Raw genomic sequence first — 16,521 nt, 5'->3', positions numbered from 1 at the left:
AGAACAGGCATGCTAGAACATGGGTCTTCAACCTGCGACCCTCCAGCTGCTGTGGAACTACATATCCCAGCATGCCCTGCCTCAGTTTTAGCATACCTTAATAGCAAAACTGTGGCAGGGCATGCTGGGATGTGTAGTTTCACAGCAGCTGGAGGGCCACAGGATGAAGACCCATGTGCTAGAACCAAACCGCAGGTACATTGAATGCTAGCAAGCTGAACGTTTAAATCCTTTTTGTTCCGCAGCATTCCAATGTGGAAGATTCCATGGAACCAGAGATTATTCCATTGAGAAGGACATGCTGCCTGGATGACTGCACTGTGCAAATTAAATCACGGAGCCAGTTGGCTTGTGGGTGGCTCTGGTTACTGGGTGGTTAGGTGGGCGGTGTGTCGGAGGTGGAGCACATGCAAATGAATGTGTATCATCCAGCTAGAGAGAGAGAAAACTCATGCAGGAGTGTGCCTGCTTGTCAGTGAGTTATGCACCTTGCCAGACGTCAAATCTACATGGAGCAACTGGAGGGGACAAGAGCAGGTTTGGAAAATATAGACAGAAGAGCATATATGCTGGCGCATTCTCCATGATTGTGTCAGCTTATGTTTTGGTGCACTGCACTTTCCTCCACTAAGTTTTAGCCATTTTGTTTAAACGCAAGTGTAGTTGCTTCTCGCTCTTTTGGCTGTGATATTGTATTGTGGTTGAAGAGTCTGCTGGAGGGATTGTTTTCTTCATTGGCGAGAGACTGAAGATATTCCAGGATGGAAGGCTTGGGAACACTATCCGTTTTTCAGTTGTGGAAGAGTTGAAAGACCGGATTGGACTACATTCTATAGTAAAGGGTATCTTTGTATTTATTAATCCTCCCTTTATATGTGTCTGTCTTTCAATAAAGCTTTGGGCTTGTGATTCCGTCACCCTCTTACACTCCACACCCATAGCCTTATTAACTATTGTATTGTTTAAATGTATAGTGCAGTTCATGATTTATAGTGTAGGCTGACCTGTGCTGTAGTTCTTGAACTGTACTATACCGACAGCATTTGTATTGTGTTTTGGCTGTGCTGCAACACAGTACTTATGTGTGTAATGTTTATGTATGTTTTATGGCTTCTTTATGTCAATAAAGACTGCTTTTTCAATCCAATATCTGAAAACAATCAATGTTTATCTTTGATGGCAATAGAAGTGGTATGATATTTGCTGCTTTTGAAAGGCAATATCTGATATGTCCCCTATCTGGGAACCATATATTAAATGGCTTTTCAGAAAAGGGAGATGGGAGAAGAGCTTTCAGTACTTGTAGGACCGATGCACATTTCCTATTCTAGCCTCCAAACACAGATTCAGTTGCATTTTCCAGCGTGTTTTGGATGCGCCTTTGCAAATGTCTTACATCGACAAACTTATTTAGTACTATTTTGCAAATAGGGTTACATTGTTGCAACATTGTGTTCCCTAATTGCTTGATTTTTTAAATGCAACAATTGATAAAAACACCTGATAACTGCTCTGCGGAGTCTTATTTTGTGTCTTCTTCTTATCTACATTTAATTCCGTACCTCTAATCAAGGCATTTTTAAATGCTGGCGGCTGCCAGGACGTGAGGCCTACCTAGACTTTAGATCTGAATTTGAATGTACTTGTGAACTAACTTAATTTCCTACTTCTAAATTCATTCCTAAATTCACTACTTACATGAATCCTGTAGTTGGGCATTTTGGGACTTCGATTGTGGGCATTGTTTTGTGTCCAGACCAGCAGCAGGTGGTGTGCATTTGCTGGAAAGGCATCGAAGACCTCCGATATGCTGCATCTCCTGATGTGTGTCTCCCTCAAGTGGCTGTCAGCAAATGCCTGCTAGACACCCCATTCCAAGCTGATTGTGACATCACGGAACATGCATCATAGAACAGGCATGCTAAAACATGGGTCTTCAACCTGCGACCCTCCAACTGCTGTGGAACTACACATCCCAGCATGCCCTGCCTTAGTTTTAGCATACCTTATAGCAAAACTGTGGCAGGGCATGCTGGGATGTGTAGTTTCACAGCAGCTGGAGGGCCACAGGATGAAGACCCATGTGCTAGAGCCAAGCCGCAGGTACATTGAATGCTAGCAAGCTGAATATTTAAATCCTTTTTGTTCCGCAGCATTCCAATGCGGAAGATTCCATGGAACCAGAGATCCTTCCATTGAGAAGGACATGCTGCCTGGATGACTACACTGTGCAAATTAAATCACGGAGCCAGTTGGTTTGTGGGTGGCTCTGGTGACTGGGTGGTTGGGTGGGTGGTGTGTCGGAGGTGGAGCACATGCAAATGATTGTGTATCATCCAGCTAGTGAGAGTGAAAACTCATGCAGGAGTGTGCCTGCTTGTCAGTGGGTTATGCACCTTGCCAGACGTTAAATCTACATAGAGCAGCTGGAGGGGACAAGAGCAGGTTTGCAAAATATAGATAGAAGAGCATATATGCTGGCGCATTCTCCATGATTGTGTCAGCTTATGTTTTGGTGCACTGCACTTTCCTCCACTAAGTTTTAGCCATTTTTGTTAAGCTCAAGTGTAGTTGCTTCTCGGCCTTTTGGCTGTGATCTTGTATTGTGGTTGAAGGGTCTGCTGGAGGGAGGGATTGCTTTCTTCATTGGCGAAAGACCAAAGATATTCCAGGATGGAAGGCTTGGGAACACTATCCGTTTTTCAATTGTGGAAGAGTTGAAAGACCGGATTGAACTACATTCTATAGTAAAGGATGTCTTTCTATGTATTAATCCTCCCCTTATATGTGTCAGTCTTTCAATAAAGCTTCGGGCTTGTGATTCCCTCACCCTCTTACACTCCACACCCATAGCCTTATTAACTGTTGTATTATTGTACAGTTTAAATGTATAGTGCAGTTCATGATTTATAGTGTAGGCTGGCCTGTGCTGTAGTTCTTGAACTGTACTATACCATCAGCATTTCTATTGTGTTTTGGCTGTGCCGCAACGCGGTACTTATGTGTGTAATGTTTATGTATGTTTTTTTGCTTCTTTATGTGCATCGGTCCTACAAGTACTGAAAGCTCTTCTCCCATCTCCCTTTTCTGAAAAGCCATTTAATATATGGTTCCCAGATAGGGGACATATCAGATATTGGATTTCAAAAGCATCAAATATCATACCACTTTTATTGCCATCAAAGATAAACATTGATTGTTTTCAGATATTGGCTTGAAAAAGCAGTCTTTATTGACATAAAAAAAAACATACATAAACATTGCACACATAAATACAGTGTTGCAGCACAGCCAAAACACAATACAAATGCTGACGGTATAGTACAGTTCAAGAACTACAGCACAGGCCAGTCTACACTATAAATCATGAACTGCACTATACATTTAAACTATACAATAATACAACAGTTAATAAGGCTATGGGTGTGGAGTGTAAGAGGGTGAGGGATTCACAAAACCGAAGCTTTATTGTAACACAGACACATATAAGGGGAGGGTCAATAAATAGAAAGATATCCTTTACTATAGAATGTAGTCCAATCCGACCTCTGTGCTCTTCCACAACTGAAAAACAGATAGTGTTCCCAAGCCTTCCATCCTGGAATATCTTTGGTCTTTCGCCAATGAAGAAAACAATCCCTCCCTCCAGCAGACCCTTCAACCACGATACAAGATCACAGCCAAAAGGCCGAGAAGCAACTACACTTGAGCTTAACAAAAATGGCTAAAACTTAGTGGAGGAAAGTGCAGTGCACCAAAACATAAGCTGACACAATCATGGAGAATGCGCCAGCATATATGCTCTTCTATCTATATTTTGCAAACCTGCTCTTGTCCCCTCCAGCTGCTCTATGTAGATTTAACGTCTGGCAAGGTGCATAACCCACTGACAAGCAGGCACACTCCTGCATGAGTTTTCTCTCTCACTAGCTGGATGATACACAATCATTTGCATGCGCTCCACTTCCGACACACCACCCACCCAACCACCCAGTCACCAGAGCCACCCACAAGCCAACTGGCTCCGTGATTTAATTTGCACAGTGTAGTCATCCAGGCAGCATGTCCTTCTCAATGGAAGGATCTCTGGTTCCATGGAATCTTCCGCATTGGAATGCTGCGGAACAAAAAGGATTTAAATATTCAGCTTGCTAGCATTCAATGTACCTGCGGCTTGGCTCTAGCACATGGGTCTTCATCCTGTGGCCCTCCAGCTGCTGTGAAACTACACATCCCAGCATGCCCTGCCACAGTTTTGCTATTAAGGTATGCTAAAACTGAGGCAGGGCATGCTGGGATGTATAGTTCCACAGCAGCTGGAGGGTCGCAGGTTGAAGACCCATGTTTTAGCATGCCTGTTCTATGATGCATGTTCCATGATGTCACAATCAGCTTGGAATGGGGTGTCTAGCAGGCATTTGCTGACAGCCACTTGAGGGAGACACACATCAGGAGATGCAGCATATCGGAGGTCTTCGATGCCTTTCCAGCAAATGCACACCACCTGCTGCTGGTCTGGACACAAAACAATGCCCACAATCGAAGTCCCAAAATGCCCAACTACAGGATTCATGTAAGTAGTGAATTTAGGAATGAATTTAGAAGTAGGAAATTAAGTTAGTTCACAAGTACATTCAAATTCAGATCTAAAGACTAAACACAAAACACAAAATAAGACTCCACAGAGCAATTATCAGGTGTCTTTATCAATTGTTGCATTTAAAAAATCAAGCAATTAGGGAACACAATGTTGCGACAATGTAACCCTATTTGCAAAATAGTACTAAATAAGTTGGTCGATGTAAGACATTTGCAAAGGCGCAAACAAAACACGCTGGAAAATGCAACTGAATCTGTTTTTGGAGGTTAGAAAAGATGTAGGATCAAGTAGCTCCATGGGTAGGGTGTTTGATTAAAATTCAACAGGTTATAGGTTTGAATCCTGGGTATGATAGTTTGAGGTGTTATTTAATAAAGCATGTTTATATATTAGTCACACATGGCTTACTTGTACAAATGGCATGTCACCAGTTAGTGCTGACTGCTGATATGCCATTTGCACTAAAACAAATGAAAATGGTAAAAGTTATTGTACTTTAAGTAAAAATAAAAGAGCAAAAATATCAATCCCAGTTTTGGATTACTTGAATTAACAAAAAAAAACGCATATAGCAGAGGATAGTTTCAATCTGCTTACCTCTGGGCTATGGACCCAGCATGCTTCCATTACAGTACTCTGCTGCACTTGTAATTGCAAGAGATCCTGAAGCACTCACTCATCATGGGAAAGTACCAATGTGTTTCTTCATTGGTTGATGGAAGAAACATTTTACAAAAACTCTCCAGATTATTGACTATTTAAAGTTTTTCTAGGAAACGTTCTAGATGAATGCTTATTAGCCTTTGTCAGTATATACTTTTGCAAAGTGTCGCTTTGGCGCAATCAGTTAGTGTGTACGGCTATTAACCAAAAGGTTGGTGGTTCAATCCCACCCAGGGATGTAATTGACCTTGTTATCAGATTTTGGTGATCTTTAAGTAGACAAGTCAAAATTTCAAAAACCCCTGTTATGGTGTAGGGTACCTGGCCTTCTCTGATGTAATCAGAGTTAGATTTGATTCAGTGATTTTATAAAAACAGCTAGGAAGCACAATTTAGCAGTGGTTTGCAGAGAAAAAGAAATATGCTGGCAAAAAAATCCAATTGAGTGATTAAACAGCTCTTCATTTTCTGGCTTTATTTTTATGCTAACAAATTTGTTCTCTGAAAAGTGTCCACAAAGCCAAGTATCTGATTAACATCTTTGTAGGGATGGTTTTTCACCTATTACTAAATTAAACTTGCTTCATTGGAAAGGCAGCAAGATGCATCCTCATTTCAATATCTACTGAAATAATACAGGTTGACACCAGGAAACATTAACGCCACTGCATCCTTGCTGCTTTCTCATGTGGAAGTCTGTTTAATGTGAAAACAAGGTGATATCTAATTAGCACACAGGTAAGGAATTAAGAAAATCTTTATTTAAGGGTGAAGATGTTTCTCACAAAATCGTTGCCCCAATGCATCATTGAAATTCAAGCTGGAAAGATGATTTTAATATATCACTTGTACATTTTGTATTGCTCTTCTGGTGACAATGTAGTTTGTTTTTGTCAATTACCATTTTAATAATAGGGTAAAGAAAATTAAGTGGATTTTTGAAAGAAAACAATACTGTCAATATACTATTAAAACAAATTAAAATGGTAAAAGTTATTGTACTTTAAGTAAAAATAAAAGAGCAAAAATATCAATCCCAGTTTTGGATTACTTTAATTAACAAAAAAAAAATGCATATAGCAGAGGATAGTTTCAATCTGCCTACCTCTGGGTTAAGGGGCCCAGCATGCTTCAATTGCAGTACTCTGCTGCACATGTAAGTGCAAGAGATCCTGAAGCACTCACTCATCATGGGAAAGTACCAATGCGTTTCTTCATTGGTTGATGGAAGAAACATCTTACAAAAACTCTCCAGATTATTGACTTTTTAAAGTTTTCTAGGAAACGTTCTAGATGAATGCTTATTAGCCTTTGTCAGTATGTACTTTTGCAAAGTGTCTCTGTGGTGCAATCGGTTAGTGTGTTTGGTTATTAACCAAAGGGTTGGTGGTTCAATCCCACCCAGGGATGTTATTGACCTTGTCATCAGATTTTGGTGATCTTTAAGTAGACAAGTCAAAATTTCAAACCCCCTCTTATGGTGTAGGGTACCTGGCCTACTCTGATGTAATCAGAGTTAGATTTGATTAAGTGATTTTATCAAAAAACAGCTAGGAAGCACAATTTAGCAGTGGGTTGCAGAGAAAATGAAATATGCTGGCAGAAAAATCCAATTGAGTGATTAAACAGCTCTTCATTTTCTGGCTTTATTTTTATGCTAACTAATTTGTTCTCTGAAAAGTGTCCACAAAGCCAAGTATCGGATTAACATCTTTGTAGGGATGGTTTTTCACCTATTACTAAATTAAACTTGCTTCATTGGAAAGGCAGCAAGATGCATCCTCATTTCAATATCTACTGAAATAATACAGGTTGACACCAGGAAACATTAACGCCACTGCATCCTTGCTGCTTTCTCATGTGGAAGTCTGTTTAATGTGAAAACAAGGTGATATCTAATTAGCACACAGGTAAGGAATTAAGAAAATCTTTATTTAAGGGTAAGATGTTTCTCACAAAATCGTTGCCCCAATGCATCATTGAAATTCAAGCTGGAAAGATGATTTTAATATATCACTTGTACATTTTGTATTGCTCTTCTGGTGACAATGTAGTTTGTTTTTGTCAATTACCATTTTAATAATCGGGTAAAGAAAATTAAGTGGATTTTTGAAAGAAAACAATACTGTCTATATACTATTAAAACAAATTAAAAAGGTAAAAGTTATTGTACTTTAAGTAAAATAAAAAGAGCAAAAATATCAATCCCAGTTTTGGATTACTTTAATTAACAAAAAAAAATGCATATAGCAGAGGATAATTTCAATCTGCCTACCTCTGGGTTATGGACCCAGCATGCTTCCATTACAGTACTCTGCTGCACATGTAAGTGCAAGAGATCCTGAAGCACTCACTCATCATGGGAAAGTACCAATGTGTTTCTTCATTGGTTGATGGAAGAAACATCTTACAAAAACTCTCCAGATTATTGACTATTTAAAGTTTTTCTAGGAAACGTTCTAGATGAATGCTTATTAGCCTTTGTCAGTATGTACTTTTGCAAAGTGTCGCTGTAGCGCAATCAGTTAGTGTGTACGGCTATTAACCAAAAAGTTGGTGGTTCAATCCCACCCAGGGACGTAATTGACCTTGTGATCAGATTTTGGTGATATTTAAGTAGACAAGTCAAAATTTCAAACCCTCTCTTATGGTGTAGGGTACCTGGCCTACTCTGATGTAATCAGAGTTAGATTTGATTAAGTGATTTTATAAAAAAAACAGCTAGGAAGCACAATTTAGCAGTGGGTTGCAGATAAAAAGAAATATGCTGGCAGAAAAATCCAATTGAGTGATTAAACAGCTCTTCATTTTCTGACTTTATTTTTATGCTAACAAATTTGTTCTCTGAAAAGAGTCCACAAAGACAAGTATCTGATTAACACCTTTGTAGGGATGGTTTTTCACCTATTACTAAATTAAAAATGCTTCATTGGAAAGGCAGCAAGATGCATCCTCATTTCAAGATCTACTGAAATAATACAGGTTGACACCAGGAAACATTAACGCCACTGCATCCTTGCTGCTTTCTCATGTGGAAGTCTGTTTAATGTGAAAACAAGGTGATATCTAATTAGCACACAGGTAAGGAATTAAGAAATTCTTTATTTAATGGTAAGATGTTTCTCACAAAATCGTTGCCCCAATGCATCATTGAAATTCAAGCTGGAAAGATGATTTTAATATATCACTTGTACATTTTGTATTGCTCTTCTGGTGACAATGTAGTTTGTTTTTGTCAATTACCATTTTAATAATCGGGTAAAGAAAATTAAGTGGATTTTTGAAAGAAAACAATACTGTCTATATACTATTAAAACAAATTAAAAAGGTAAAAGTTATTGTACTTTAAGTAAAATAAAAAGAGCAAAAATATCAATTCCAGTTTTGGATTACTTTAATTAACAAAAAAAAATGCATATAGCAGAGGATAATTTCAATCTGCCTACCTCTGGGTTATGGACCCAGCATGCTTCCATTACAGTACTCTGCTGCACATGTAAGTGCAAGAGATCCTGAAGCACTCACTCATCATGGGAAAGTACCAATGTGTTTCTTCATTGGTTGATGGAAGAAACATCTTACAAAAACTCTCCAGATTATTGACTATTTAAAGTTTTTCTAGGAAACGTTCTAGATGAATGCTTATTAGCCTTTGTCAGTATGTACTTTTGCAAAGTGTCGCTGTAGCGCAATCAGTTAGTGTGTACGGCTATTAACCAAAAAGTTGGTGGTTCAATCCCACCCAGGGACGTAATTGACCTTGTGATCAGATTTTGGTGATATTTAAGTAGACAAGTCAAAATTTCAAACCCTCTCTTATGGTGTATGGTACCTGGCCTACTCTGATGTAATCAGAGTTAGATTTGATTAAGTGATTTTATAAAAAAAAACAGCTAGGAAGCACAATTTAGCAGTGGGTTGCAGAGAAAAAGAAATATGCTGGCAGAAAAATCCAATTGAGTGATTAAACAGCTCTTCATTTTCTGGCTTTATTTTTATGCTAACAAATTTGTTCTCTGAAAAGAGTCCACAAAGCCAAGTATCTGATTAACACCTTTGTAGGGATGGTTTTTCACCTATTACTAAATTAAACATGCTTCATTGGAAAGGCAGCAAGATGCATCCTCATTTCAATATCTACTGAAATAATACAGGTTGACACCAGGAAACATTAACGCCACTGCATCCTTGCTGCTTTCTCATGTGGAAGTCTGTTTAATGTGAAAACAAGGTGATATCTAATTAGCACACAGGTAAGGAATTAAGAAAATCTTTATTTAAGGGTGAAGAGGTTTCTCACAAAATCGTTGCCCCAATGCATCATTGAAATTCAAGCTGGAAAGATGATTTTAATATATCACTTGTACATTTTGTATTGCTCTTCTGGTGACAATGTAGTTTGTTTTTGTCAATTACCATTTGAATAATAGGGTAAAGAAAATTAAGTGGATTTTTGAAAGAAAACAATACTGTCAATATACTATTAAAACAAATTAAAATAATAAAAGTTATTGTACTTTAAGTAAAAATAAAAGAGCAAAAATATCAATCCCAGTTTTGGATTACTTTAATTAACAAAAAAAAATGCATATAGCAGAGGATAGTTTCAATCTGCCTACCTCTGGGTTATGGGCCCAGCATGCTTCCATTGCAGTACTCTGCTGCACATGTAAGTGCAAGAGATCCTGAAGCACTCACTCATCATGGGAAAGTACCAATGTGTTTCTTCATTGGTTGATGGAAGAAACATCTTACAAAAACTCTCCAGATTATTGACTTTTTAAAGTTTTTCTAGGAAACGTTCTAGATGAATGCTTATTAGCCTTTGTCAGTATATACTTTCGCAATGTGTCTCTGTGGCGCAATCAGTTAGCGTGTTCGGTTATTAACCAAAAGGTTGGTGGTTCAATCCTACCCAGGGACGTAATTTACCTTGTTATCAGATTTTGGTGATCTTTAAGTAGACAAGTCAAAATTTCAAACCCCCTCTTATGGTGTAGGGTACCTGGCCTTCTCTGATGTAATCAGAGTTAGATTTGATTAAGTGATTTTATAAAAGAACAGCTAGGAAGCACAACTTAGCAGTGGGTTGCAGAGAAAAAGAAATACGCTTGCAGAAAAATCCAATTGAGTGATTAAACAGCTCTTCATTTTCTGGCTTTATTTTTATGCTAACAAATTTGTTCTCTGAAAAGTGTCCACAAAGCCAAGTATCTGATTAACACCTTTGTAGGGATGGTTTTTCACCTATTACTAAATTAAACTTGCTTCATTGGAAAGGCAGCAAGTGATGTCATCCAAGCAGTGGGTCAAAGTTGGCTTCAACCCTCGTCTGCTTATGAAAAGAGAAAAGGGATATGCAGGGCATGGCGGCCTTTTGCGACGCTTGGATGACCCCTAGTTCGCATTAAACACCCCCACCCTCCTTCGGTGTGGGGCTCATGTTGGCCATGCCCCAGCCCCTGAAGCATTCAAGCTGATTTCTTGCAGCAGCTGGGTACTGTAACAGCTCCAGAGCTGCTCTGTAAGGCAAGTAAAAGGGTGTGGGCCCTGCAGCACTACCTGTAGTTTGCATTGTGCATTGGAAGGCACAAAGTAAGCAGACGGGAGGAGAAGTCAGGATAGTTCACAAGGTTATAGAAGGGAGGGGCTCAAGAAAAGAGAAGTGGAAACAGACAGCATACTAGGCTGTAGAGAGACCTGAGACAAAGAGATCTGAATTATACGAGAGCCGTCCAGGGGAAACACAAATTATGCAGTCAAGTTTCCCACATTTGGGGAAATCGCAAGGGACAGCACTCCCAGAGTGCAATGGGTGAGCCTTGCCCTGGGAGAAGCACCTTCATGATCATAGTATCTCACCTGGCAGGTTAGTAGGAGTTGGGCTAGAGCTGGGGAGGGTCGCTGCTCGGGCACTACCTTTCAAGTGAAGGAGATCCAACTGAGGCAGCACAAGGGAACTCTCAAAAGAAGAACAAGGCTAGAGGAAGATCTGAGACAAAGAAATCTGACTTTTACCAGAGCTGACCAGAGGAAAGCACAAACACAGTCCACCACTACCACAAATAATGCAGTCGAGTTTCCCACATTTGGGGAAATCACAGGGGTCAGCATACCCAGAATGCAATGAATGAACCTCACCCTGGGAGAACAATCTTCATGACAATAGTATCTCCTATGCAAAATAAGTATGATTTGGGATAGGGCTGGGGAGGGCCGCTGCTCAGGCACATCTCTGTCAAGTAAAGGAGATTCAACTGAGGCAGCACAAGGGAACTCTCATCTGGGGACAACAACTGCAGGGAGAACACATATTTTCAGATGAACATGGGGTGGCAGAAGGCTGCCTAATACTGAAGCACCCCCAAACAACAAACCAAATGCAACAACTAGTGCAAGCATTCCTGGGGGATGGCCTGCAGCAGATGGATTTGAATATGGTGATGTCATCCAAGCAGTGGGTCAAAGTTGGCTTCAACCCTCGTCTGCATATGAAAAGAGAAAAGGAGCGTGCAGGGCATGGAGGCCTTTTGTGGTGCTTGGATGACCCCTAGTTCGCATTAAGCACCCCCACCCTCCTTCGGTGTGGGGCTCATGTTGGCCATTCCCCAGCCCCTGAAGCATTCAAGCTGATTTCTTGCTGCAGCTGGGCACTGTAACAGCTCCAGAGCTGCTCTGTAAAGCAAGTAAAAGGGTGTGGGCCCTGCAGCACTACCCGTAGTTTGCATTGTGCATTGGGAGGCACAAAGTAAGCAGACGGGAGGAGAAGTCAGGATAGTGCACAAGGGTATAGAAAGGAGGGGCTCAAGAAAAAAGAAGTGGAACCAGACAGCAAACTAGGCTGGAGAGAGACCTGAGACAAAGAGATCTGAATTACATGAGAGCCGACCAGGGAAAACTCAAATTATGCAGTCAAGTTTCCCACATTTGGGGAAATCGCAGGGGCAGCACACCCAGAGTGCAATGGGTGAGCCTTGCCCTGGGAGAAGCACCTTCATGATCATAGTATCTCACCTGGCAGGTAAGTAGGAGTTGGGCTAGAGCTGGGGAGGGTCGCTGCTCGGGCACCCCCCTGTCAAGTGAAGGAGATCCAACTGAGGCAGCACAAGGGAACTCTCGAAAGAAGAACAAGGCTAGAGGAAGATCTGAGACAAAGAAATCTGACTTTTACCAGAGCTGACCAGAGGAAAGCACAAACACAGTCCCCCACTACCACAAATAATGCAGTCGAGTTTCCCACATTTGGGGAAATCACAGGGGTCAGCATACCCAGAATGCAATGAATGAACCTCACCCTGGGAGAACAATCTTCATGACCATGGTATCTCCTATGCAAAATAAGTATGATTTGGGATAGGGCTGGGGAGGGCCGTTGCTCAGGCACATCTCTGTCAAGTAAGTTGCATTTGATTTGTTGTTTGGGGGTGCTTCAGTATTAGGCAGCCTTCTGCCCTACCATGTTCATCTGAAAATATGTGTTCTCCCTGCAGTTGTTGTCCCCAGATGAGAGTTCCCTTGTGCTGCCTCAGTTGAATCTCCTTTTGGAGAAGACCTCAATAAGATTGTAGCTGATCTGGCTACTGCTAAAACAGCTTGCCTACCTAGTATGACTCCTACCACGCAGAAGGCTAAAAGTACTTTTCTTGGCCCTTTCATCCTCCAGGTAAAGCGTACCCAAGGTCAGGCATACCCAAAGCAAGCTCATGTTTCCAGACCTGCCAAGCCCAGACTGAAGCAATCCTGGGCTGCCCATCAGCCTGCTTCCAAAACGGACAAGCCTGCCGCATGACGGTGCAGGCCTCCCTCTGGGGGATCCCAGGGTGGGGGGCCCGACTTCTAGGTTTGGCAAAGAAAGGTATAATTCTAAGCTAGAGAATTCTGTTTGGAGCTCACCTTGTACTTTGTGAAGAAATAATCAGCATTGTGGCTGAGCAGATACATGTAGTGTGTGGCTGCAAACTGCATGGATCTGCTGCGTTGTAATGCTGATTCTTTTTTTTTGCAAAGTACCAATAGCTTCATATAATGTTCACAATTTTTATGCAGGATCAAATAGCTCAATAGGTAGGGTGTTTGATTAGAATTCAACAGGTTATAGGTTTGAATCCTGGGTATGGTAGTTTGAGATGTGTTATTTAATAAAGTATGTTGTTCTGACTGCTGGCATCCTATCACCTGGGATATCATACTAAATAAATGGAGTTGATAAAAAATTTTTTTTTTTTTTTAACTAGGGACAATTTCCAGATACTTCTCTTTATAACTGAGATTGCCCCCTGGAACTTCACATCAGTTGACAACTATGCATGAGTGGGCAGTGCTTGCCCTGGATCTGTCCACCCATTTATGTGCCGCCATAAAATAAAGCATGACTAACAGTTATCCTGGGCGTACACTACACAATTATCTGTCAGGCTATCTATCCAGTCTGGATGGATGGAATGAAAATCTGGTAATGTATAGGAGCAAATGTCAATTAACCATTTGCTCCCAAACACTAGAAAAGTGGTCAAAAATGGTCATTACACAAATTGGTTAAACCCAAAATTTAACCAATTTGTTTAGGGGACCATTTTTGTCCATTTTTTAGTGTTTGAGAGTAAATCGTTGATGGTCATTTGCTCACATAGATAACCGGATTTCTATTCCAACCAGCCAGTGTTGGAGAGATGGTCTGCCAGATTACATAATGCATACCAGAGCCATAACTAGACTTTTTGGTGCCCTGTGACAGAGAATTATATGCCCTCCCCCCCATTTTTGCAATATGGACAAAAGGCGCATGCCTTGTGGGGAAGGGGCATAACAAGATTGGTCTCAGAGAAAGCACATGAGATATGAAGATATATCTAGTATACTTGACACTCAATGGTTTGTGGTATTGCAGGGGTGCCCTCCTTAAATGCATATACAGTCACACATGGCATGTTTGTGTAAATGGCATATCAGCAGTCAGCACTAACTGGTGACATGCCATTTGTACAAGTAAGCCATGTGTGACTAATATATAAACATACTTTATTAAATAACACCTCAAACTATCATACCCAGGATTCAAACCTATAACCTGTTAAATTCTAATCAAACACCCTACCCATTGAGCTACTTGATCCTGCATCTATTCTAACCTCCAATAACAGATTCAGTTGCATTTTCCAGCGTGTTTTGTTTGCGCCTTTGCAAATGTCTTACATCGACAAACTTATTTAGTACTATTTTGCAAATAGGGTTACATTGTCGCAACATTGTGTTCCCTAATTGCTTGATTTTTTAAATGCAAAAATTGATAAAGACACCTGATAATTGCTCTGTGGAGTTTTCTTTTGTGTCTACTTCTTATCTACATTTAATTCCCTACCTATAATCAAGGCATTTTTAAATGCTGGGTGCTGCCAGGACGTGAGGCCTACCTAGTCTTTAGATCTGAATTTGAATGTACTTGTGAACTAACTTAATTTCCTACTTCTAAATTCATTCCTAAATTCACTACTTACATTAATCCTGTAGTTGGGCATTTTGAGCCTTCAATTGTGGGCATTGTTTTGTGTCCAGACCAGCAGCTGGTGGTGTGCATTTGCTGGAAAGGCATCGAAGACCTCCGATATGCTGCATCTCCTGATGTGTGTCTGCCTCAAGTGGCTGTCAGCATATGCATGCTAGACACCCCATTCCAAGCTGATTGTGACATCACGGAACATGCATCATAGAACAGGCATGCTAGAACATGGGTCTTCAACCTGCGACCCTCCAGCTGCTGTGGAACTACATATCCCAGCATGCCCTGCCTCAGTTTTAGCATACCTTAATAGCAAAACTGTGGCAGGGCATGCTGGGATGTGTAGTTTCACAGCAGCTGGAGGGCCACAGGATGAAGACCCATGTGCTAGAACCAAACCGCAGGTACATTGAATGCTAGCAAGCTGAATGTTTAAATCCTTTTTGTTCCGCAGCATTCCAATGCGGAAGATTCCATGGAACCAGAGATTATTCCATTGAGAAGGACATGCTGCCTGGATGACTGCACTGTGCAAATTAAATCACGGAGCCAGTTGGCTTGTGGGTGGCTCTGGTGACTGGGTGGTTGGGTGGGCGGTGTGTCGGAGGTGGAGCACATGCAAATGAATGTGTATCATCCAGCTAGTGAGAGAGAAAACTCATGCAGGAGTGTGCCTGTTTGTCAGTGAGTTATGCACCTTGCCAGACGTCAAATCTACATGGAGCAACTGGAGGGGACAAGAGCAGGTTTGGAAAATATAGACAGAAGAGCATATATGCTGGCGCATTCTCCATGATTGTGTCAGCTTATGTTTTGGTGCACTGCACTTTCCTCCACTAAGTTTTAGCCATTTTGTTTAAACGCAAGTGTAGTTGCTTCTCGCTCTTTTGGCTGTGATATTGTATTGTGGTTGAAGAGTCTGCTGGAGGGATTGTTTTCTTCATTGGCGAGAGACTGAAGATATTCCAGGATGGAAGGCTTGGGAACACTATCCGTTTTTCAGTTGTGGAAAAGTTGAAAGACCGGATTGGACTACATTCTATAGTAAAGGGTATCTTTGTATTTATTAATCCTCCCTTTATATGTGTCTGTCTTTCAATAAAGCTTTGGGCTTGTGATTCCGTCACCCTCTTACACTCCACACCCATAGCCTTATTAACTATTGTATTGTTTAAATGTATAGTGCAGTTCATGATTTATAGTGTAGGCTGACCTGTACTGTAGTTCTTGAACTGTACTATACCGACAGCATTTGTATTGTGATTTGGCTGTGCTGCAACACAGTACTTATGTGTGTAATGTTTATATATGTTTTTTTGCTTCTTTATGTCAATAAAGACTGCTTTTTCAATCCAATATCTGAAAACAATCAATGTTTATCTTTGATGGCAATAGAAGTGGTATGATATTTGCTGCTTTTGAAAGGCAATATCTGATATGTCCCCTATCTGGGAACCATATATTAAATGGCTTTTCAGAAAAGGGAGATGGGAGAAGAGCTTTCAGTACTTGTAGGACCGATGCACATTTCCTATTCTAGCCTCCAAAAACAGATTCAGTTGCATTTTCCAGCGTGTTTTGGATGCGCCTTTGCAAATGTCTTACATCGACAAACTTATTTAGTACTATTTTGCAAATAGGGTTACATTGTTGCAACATTGTGTTCCCTAATTGCTTGATTTTTTAAATGCAACAATTGATAAAAACACCTGATAACTGCTCTGCGGAGTCTTATTTTGTGTCTACTTCTTATCTACATTTA

At 40.7% G+C, this 16,521-nt stretch overlaps 4 non-coding genes across 4 annotated transcripts; all 4 read right to left on the bottom strand.

Annotated features, from left to right (window-relative positions):
• Positions 1 to 10,976: 10,976 nt before the first annotated feature.
• LOC135047331 (U1 spliceosomal RNA) lies at positions 10,977 to 11,140 on the bottom strand. The gene has a single exon (XR_010239391.1). It is a non-coding gene; the product is annotated as a U1 spliceosomal RNA (small nuclear RNA).
• A 151-nt stretch (positions 11,141 to 11,291) lies between these two features.
• LOC135047416 (U1 spliceosomal RNA) lies at positions 11,292 to 11,455 on the bottom strand. The gene has a single exon (XR_010239464.1). It is a non-coding gene; the product is annotated as a U1 spliceosomal RNA (small nuclear RNA).
• A 674-nt stretch (positions 11,456 to 12,129) lies between these two features.
• On the bottom strand, positions 12,130 to 12,292 carry LOC135047330 (U1 spliceosomal RNA). Its single transcript, XR_010239390.1, has one exon. It is a non-coding gene; the product is annotated as a U1 spliceosomal RNA (small nuclear RNA).
• A 152-nt stretch (positions 12,293 to 12,444) lies between these two features.
• LOC135047350 (U1 spliceosomal RNA) lies at positions 12,445 to 12,608 on the bottom strand. Its single transcript, XR_010239404.1, has one exon. It is a non-coding gene; the product is annotated as a U1 spliceosomal RNA (small nuclear RNA).
• Between the last annotated feature and the right edge of the window lie 3,913 nt (positions 12,609 to 16,521).

Source organism: Pseudophryne corroboree, unplaced genomic scaffold, assembly GCF_028390025.1.
Source record: "Pseudophryne corroboree isolate aPseCor3 unplaced genomic scaffold, aPseCor3.hap2 scaffold_927, whole genome shotgun sequence".
Taxonomy (NCBI): domain Eukaryota; kingdom Metazoa; phylum Chordata; class Amphibia; order Anura; family Myobatrachidae; genus Pseudophryne; species Pseudophryne corroboree.
Note: the sequence above shows the minus strand (reverse complement) of the source record. Positions and strands in the feature narration are given on the sequence as shown.